At 47.6% G+C, this 6,351-nt stretch overlaps 1 long non-coding RNA gene across 1 annotated transcript in view; it reads left to right on the forward strand.

The window, feature by feature from the left end:
• The window catches only part of LOC102491499 (uncharacterized), a 13,597-nt gene extending 7,729 nt beyond the window's left edge, over positions 1-5,868 (forward strand). The window contains exons 2-3 of the long non-coding RNA XR_335808.1: positions 4,211-4,554; positions 5,354-5,868. This is a non-coding gene — a long non-coding RNA (uncharacterized LOC102491499). The remainder of the gene's footprint in view (positions 1-4,210; positions 4,555-5,353) is intronic.
• The last annotated feature ends 483 nt before the right edge of the window (positions 5,869-6,351 follow it).

A 6,351-nucleotide genomic window follows, 5' to 3' on the forward strand; every position in this document is an offset into this window, starting at 1 on the left:
GGGCCCCCCCCTGGGCGGGCCTCCTCCCCCCACCACATCTGGCCTCTGACCCCCCCGCGACAGTCATCAGGGCTTCCGCTGTGTGTGGAGATGTGGATGAGCGCCTTCGCCCCCTTAGGGTGGCTGCTGAGACAACACTGCAGCTTGCGTTGTTGTCGTTTACTTAAAAGGAACACCACTAGTAAATGACAAAAACAAACCAGGGAGAGAAAGTACAAAGCCTACGAATGGATGAGTTTGCCAAGCAAGGAGCTTGCAGTGCAGGAGAACTCGAGATTAGCTCCATGAGCACAGCCTACTGAAAACCCAGGGACCCATTGTTTTCTTTTCTCCTTTCCTCTCTTCTACTTATTTCTCATTCTTTTTCAAAACAATTAGTTGTGTTTTGGTTCACCCTGAGAGAGAGCTTAAAAAGGCTGGAAGAAGCAATGCAAGTCTGACCTTGAGAGAAGGAAAGAGAGAGGAAAGGTTGGATAAAAGCATGCTTGGCTGCCCGGAAGTCTAAGGAAGGTTCAGCAAGGCCACTCGGGAGTCCTTGAGCCAAAGCTGGCTGTCAGGGGAGTCCGATGTTTCCCAGGGCTGGGACTCCCTGCTGTGCTCTGTCATTGGCCAGGAACAACCCATGGGACATGTGGTGTTGGTGAATTCGCTGATGGATTCAGAGCCGGGCACTGGGAGCCTTGGTGAGCTCTGCTTGCTGTTGGAGGCCTGCCAGGCACACTGTCATGGCCACCATCGCCCTGTCTGCTTTGGCATGCCTGAAGCTGATTCACGGAATGACTCTCTCCTTCAGTGGACTTGTTTCTCCTCCAGTCTTCCTCCAGCTATTCACATGGTCTGTTTCCACTGCTCCCTTTCCTGCAAGGCCTCTCCTGGCCACTCGGTCTAAAATTGCAATTCTCTGTCCTCCGTTTCCTCGCCCCCTCCCCAGCTCCGACGATTGTCTAACCTACCATCCGTTTGTCTTATGTATGTATTTCCTGTGTCTCCGCTCTACTAGGACGTAAGTTTCACGAGGGCAGAGATCTTGGTCTATCTTGTTCAGTGTTGGCTCTCCAAAGCTCAAACTGCCTGGCGCGTGAGAGCTATTTGTTGAATGAATAAACGAATGACTACTGTTCAGAGCAGGCTTTGGGCTCAGTGTCTTCTCCAGCAACTGCGTGGGCCTCAGGAAAGGTGCCGCCTCCTTGAGAGCTTGCACGGCTCACAGCCCTTTGCAGGAGCTGGAGAGGCAGATGCTGCGGTGCGGGTGTGGAGATTGACAGCACAGGACCCGGCACTGGGCGGACACGAGAACTGGCTCTAGCTCTACCACTTTCCAGCTGTGTGACTTGAAGCAAGGTACATAACCTCTCTCAGCTAGGGAGAAGATTTACCTCTGTTTGAATGGTTTTAAGGTTAAGAGGATTCTGAATATCTCTCAACTAATCCTTGATGAAGACGTTTTCTATTCAAGAGTCGGCAGTCAGGGCCGGCAGGTGACATGGTGGTTAAGGCACTGGCCTCTCACACAGCCAATCTGGTTTGAGTCCCAGACCTGGCAGCTTGCTTTTTCTCTTTCTCTCTCTCTCTGTCTCTCTCTGGTGGGCACAGGTACCCTATAACAAATTAAAATAATAATAAGTAAAACTAAATAATTCTTTTTAAAAAGTCAGCACTCAATATGGTTATCAACAAACTATGTTTCCTATTTACAAATTTCAGCTTGGACCCTCTAAGGACCCTCTTCCATGAACCCTCAACCCCCACCCCCACCTCCCATCATGCCTCCTGGCCGAAAAGCAGTAAGGTTTTGACGTTCCTCTGCCCTGTGCCCCATTACAACTAAACATTTCCTAAAGAGCAATTAATTTGTGTACGCTATGGTATAACCTAGCTCTGTGCTGACAGGGACCGATATGGCTCCCCTCCTCTCCTCGTCCCCCCAGGACCTGCCGCTGAGTAGGTACTCACTAAGTGTTTGTTAGACCATCACAGCCAAGTGGAAGGTTGCTTTGCTGTCTCTTTTATAATATGGAAACAGAGACACGTTCACGGTCACTGAGCAAATAAATGAGACAGCCAAGACTTAAACTGAGATCTGTCTGGTTCACCAAATGGAAAGTTTTCCGTCCTGTGCGGCTGCCTGAGGAAGGGGGTTCTTTTGTATCACCCCCCCGCCCAGAAGGAGAAGCCAGGATGTAGGAGTCAACCCCCTATGGTCTCAGGAGAGTCCAGGCCCCTGGTTTTGGAGAGCTGCAGGGTACTCGGGTTCAGTGTCGGGGGAGGGCGTGACTCCGCAAACCTCGTGCCTTTTGCCCACTGCCTTTAAGGCCAGCACATTATTTCCCAGGTTGAGTGACTCATCCTCGGCTGGCAGGTAGACCTCTCTTAATTTTTTTTTAGCTGCTCCTGAATTCTTGACAATGTTGAGTCATTCCTTGGCAGGACATTGCCAACGTTGTGGCAGTTGGGACAATTGATGTAGTCCAAATGGCTTAGTTAGCTAACCTATTGGTTTTCTGTAAGCATGGCTCCAAGTTTAACCCTGATCTGGGGAGTCTTTGAAAAAGTGGTAGCAACGTTTTCATCTTTGCAGAATGGGTTCAAAATCTCAAGGGTGGGTGAGGGTAGGTGGGAAACAGAGGGGGTATATTTGCAAACGGGAAACAATTCAAACTGAGTTGTTTGTGCTCAAAATGAGACACAAATGTGCACAGAAATACACAAACACTCTGTGATTTAACAGCAAACTTCAGTCTTTACTGTACAAACCGCTGTGTTTGCCTTTAATGATGCAATTAAAATAGTGATCCAAATAAGTAGAGTGTGGCCATAATGGGGTAAGCTCTGAGAATCAGAAGAAGATCTGCTGGTGGCATATGGCTTTTGAGAGGTACCTTTTTCTTCTCAAAATCTCCTCACCATTGTCCTGTTTGGGAGTTGTGACTTTTCACCGTAAGTCACGGGTAGAAGACATGTCGTTGGGGCTTTTATTCAAGATCGAGGTTCAAATATGTGATGAGTAAGAAGTGTCCTGTTAATGCACTAGTGCAAACCACATTTTGGTTGGTTCAGGTGTCAAGCTAGCCAGCTGATGGCCGAGCAATGCAGCTGATAAGGTATGGTTTGGCTATGGAGTGGACACCTGTTTTTATCTACCAAACATATTTTATTTTCTAGACATGGAATCCCAGTTTTTTTGACAGAGGACTGTCCCTCGTCTGACTGTAGTCTATGGGATTTCAGTGGGCATGTGACCTGGGCTTAGCCAATTAGAGCATAGCATTCTTCTGGGCACGGCATTGGCTGAAGGGTGGGCATTTGACTTGCATCAGGCCAGTAGGAGGACTTCGCTAGACTGTGCAGGAGCTGCTGGGACTAAGTTATATTCTTGGGGTTGCTAATGTATTAGATGCAGGACTGGAGCGTCTGGGTGGGCACGGAGGACGTAATGGAGAGGGAGCCTGCCTGAGGGTAAGGCTGAGACAGAGGGAAGCAGAGGGGAGAGAGGACCCGTTCCTCAGGACGTTGTTAGAAGCCCTGAATCATAACACACTGGAAGCCAGTTTACCTTTGACTTTGATGCAATGAACTGATAAATTCATCTCTGGGGACCAGCAGATGGTGCGGTGGTGGAAGTGCTGGACACAGCTTGAGACCCGGACTCAGTGGCTTGAAAATCATGCCAAGTATGTGTGCATGCATGCCTAAACCCCCAAGAGGAAAATGGAGAAGAAGAGATTGTGCCATGGCCATCCCCCTGGGGGGGATTTCTCACTTCCCCTCTCTTTGTCTCTCTCTGTATCTCTTTGCTGAGTGCATACACCCTATGGCAAAAACCTTTAAAAAATATTTTCTGCCCACCCCACCCCTTTATGTTTTTGGCCAAGCTTGTTACCTGAAACTGAATCTTTTTTTTTTTTTTATTTTTTGGAGAGATTTTTGATATAGGGTGTGTGCGCTCGCCAGACAGAGACATAGAGACAGAAAGCGAGAAATCACCCCCCAGGGGGAATGGTCATGCCGCAATCTCTTCTCCTCCATTCTCCTCTCAGGATCTTGGGCACGCACGCACACGCGCCCAGTGTGAGTTTTAAGCCACCGGGCCCGGACGCGAACCGCGGTCGACTACGTGGGAGTCCAGCGACATAGCCATTACGCTAACTGCTGGTTCCCCTGAAACTGAATCTTGACTACTATAATTTTACTACTCTTTCTCTTCCACCAGACTGTAGGCTTCCTGAAAGCTGGGAGGTTTGTCTTGTCCACCTGTGTATCCTCAGCATCTAGCACAGCAGAATGCCAGTACTGAACTGTAGCAGCCAAAGAAAAAAGATTCCAGAAGAGTTCACTTTAAGCAAAATGATCTTGAACAAGAAGATCTATCCTGCTCCCCTAGTGCAGACGCAGGCTGAAGAGACATGCCTCTCATCTGGATCATCGTGCAAGGGCCTTTTGGACACTATCAGAAAGGAATATGAAGAAGTGAAAATTGATCCTGGGAAAGTTATCCATGCTGATTATCAACAAAGAATAGGGAAATGCTGAAGTTGGTTAGCATCCAGAAGTGAGGTACAGCCAAATAGAACTTGAAAAAACTGGAAAAGCAAGAATGCATACCTAGAGGTTAAAACTGGCAAGTGGGGAGTGACTGGGTGATTTTGGAGACCAAAGACAGTATCTGTGGTTTAGCATTTGACAGAGGTCAGACCTTCAAAGAGGGAAAGATGGGATATGTAGGGATAGGCCTATTGGATAGTCTTCTAGGAGGGTGGACCCAGAAGGGGTAGCAAGACCATATTCCCCATTTTTATCATTTTCCTAGAACTTTACAATTTGGTGACAAAAGTCATTGGTACCTTTGTTCCAGATCTACCTTTTATAGAGTGAATTATCTTGAATGCATTGAGTAGTGGGTTTTAGAAGCATCTCGGTACATCCTCCATTGTCCCATTATTACCTGGGTAAAGTCAGGGAACAGACCCTTCTCAGGCACCCTGTCTTCCCAAGTTAATCCAGCTGACTGAACTGCTGTGTCATTCCCACCTACCAACCAGAAGAGACTACGGTCATTTCAAAGAAGTTCAGGACATCTGGTACCCAAACACTTCTGAGCCAGGAGCCACTTCTTCCATCATCAGACTCCTTGAGTCTGCTCTCGAGTCATTTCTCTGCTTGCAGCACTCCTGAGCAAAGGCAGGGGAAGGATGTGTCCACAGTTGAATTCAGATGAACATTTAACAAGCTTGAGGCTTAGGTGTCACTGGTGGTAATAGGACAGGGCTAAGAGATCAATGTTAGAATTTCTAACTATACCCCATAGGAAAAAGTGTTCTCTCTTTCTTTCTCCATCCTCCTCTGACTCCCCCAGATCCTTACTCTGGCACCACCTGGGAGCTACATGGAAGAAAGTGAGTTGGCATAACTCTTCTTTTCTGACATGGTGGATTCAGAAGGTGTAATGGGTGAACCAGGACAACTAGTTTCCAATCCCAGCTCTTCAGAACCTTCATTCCTTGACCCCCAGCAGAGTCAGAAGCTTGTTGATTCTGCAGTTCTGGAAAGTGATGGTTAAGTCAAAACCTCCTTGAATGGAATGGAAGATGATCTACAGCCAAGAAGGCTGAGCCCTTGGCTCTCATCTTGTGAGATGTTCAATCTCTTTGGGCTGACCCCTGGTTTCTAAACATTCTCTCTCAGTCACACCTCTCAATAGATGCCTGGGTTTTTATTTGGGAAATCTAAAGCTGGCAATAACTTTAGAGGAGACCAAAATGTTGGGCCACGGGAGACCAACAAGGGTTTCAATAAATGGAACTTCGGCATTTAAGAGACTCAAATCCAATTCCCTCATAAAAGTTCCTGAAAATAAAGATTATCCACTTAAGCACCCAAAGATAGCATTTACGAAAAAGGCACTTTGCAAGGAAATCAATCTTAGTATTGCCTTTCGCAATTCCAAATCCCTTACGTGCTATTAAGAAGTAGACCTTTAACCTCCATTGGGTCTCTCTTCGCCAGGACCCTGCCCAGGTGGACCTGATTCTGCTCGGAGGTTTCTCTCCTTTGCCGTAATGACAGTTCTGGGAAGACTGGAGGGTCTGCGGTGGTACAGACACCCTGGGCTGAGCACTGAGATCAGGAAGGGCCCTGGTCAAGTCAGTGGTTCCCATCTGCAGATGATTACAAGGCAAAAAAAGGAAAGGCACAAGCTTCAGCTCAAATCCTTGACTTTGGGGCTTTCTTTCAAAACGCCTGCTGAGAGTGGCCTGTTGGGATCCCTTGTCGCCACTCAGGCATGTGTTTCTGTCTCCCAAGGGAGAAAGAAGCCAAACCTTCATGCTTCCTTTCAATGAATTATCTTTGGTA

Source organism: Tupaia chinensis, unplaced genomic scaffold, assembly GCF_000334495.1.
Source record: "Tupaia chinensis unplaced genomic scaffold, TupChi_1.0 Scaffold000539_1, whole genome shotgun sequence".
Lineage (NCBI taxonomy): Eukaryota > Metazoa > Chordata > Mammalia > Scandentia > Tupaiidae > Tupaia > Tupaia belangeri.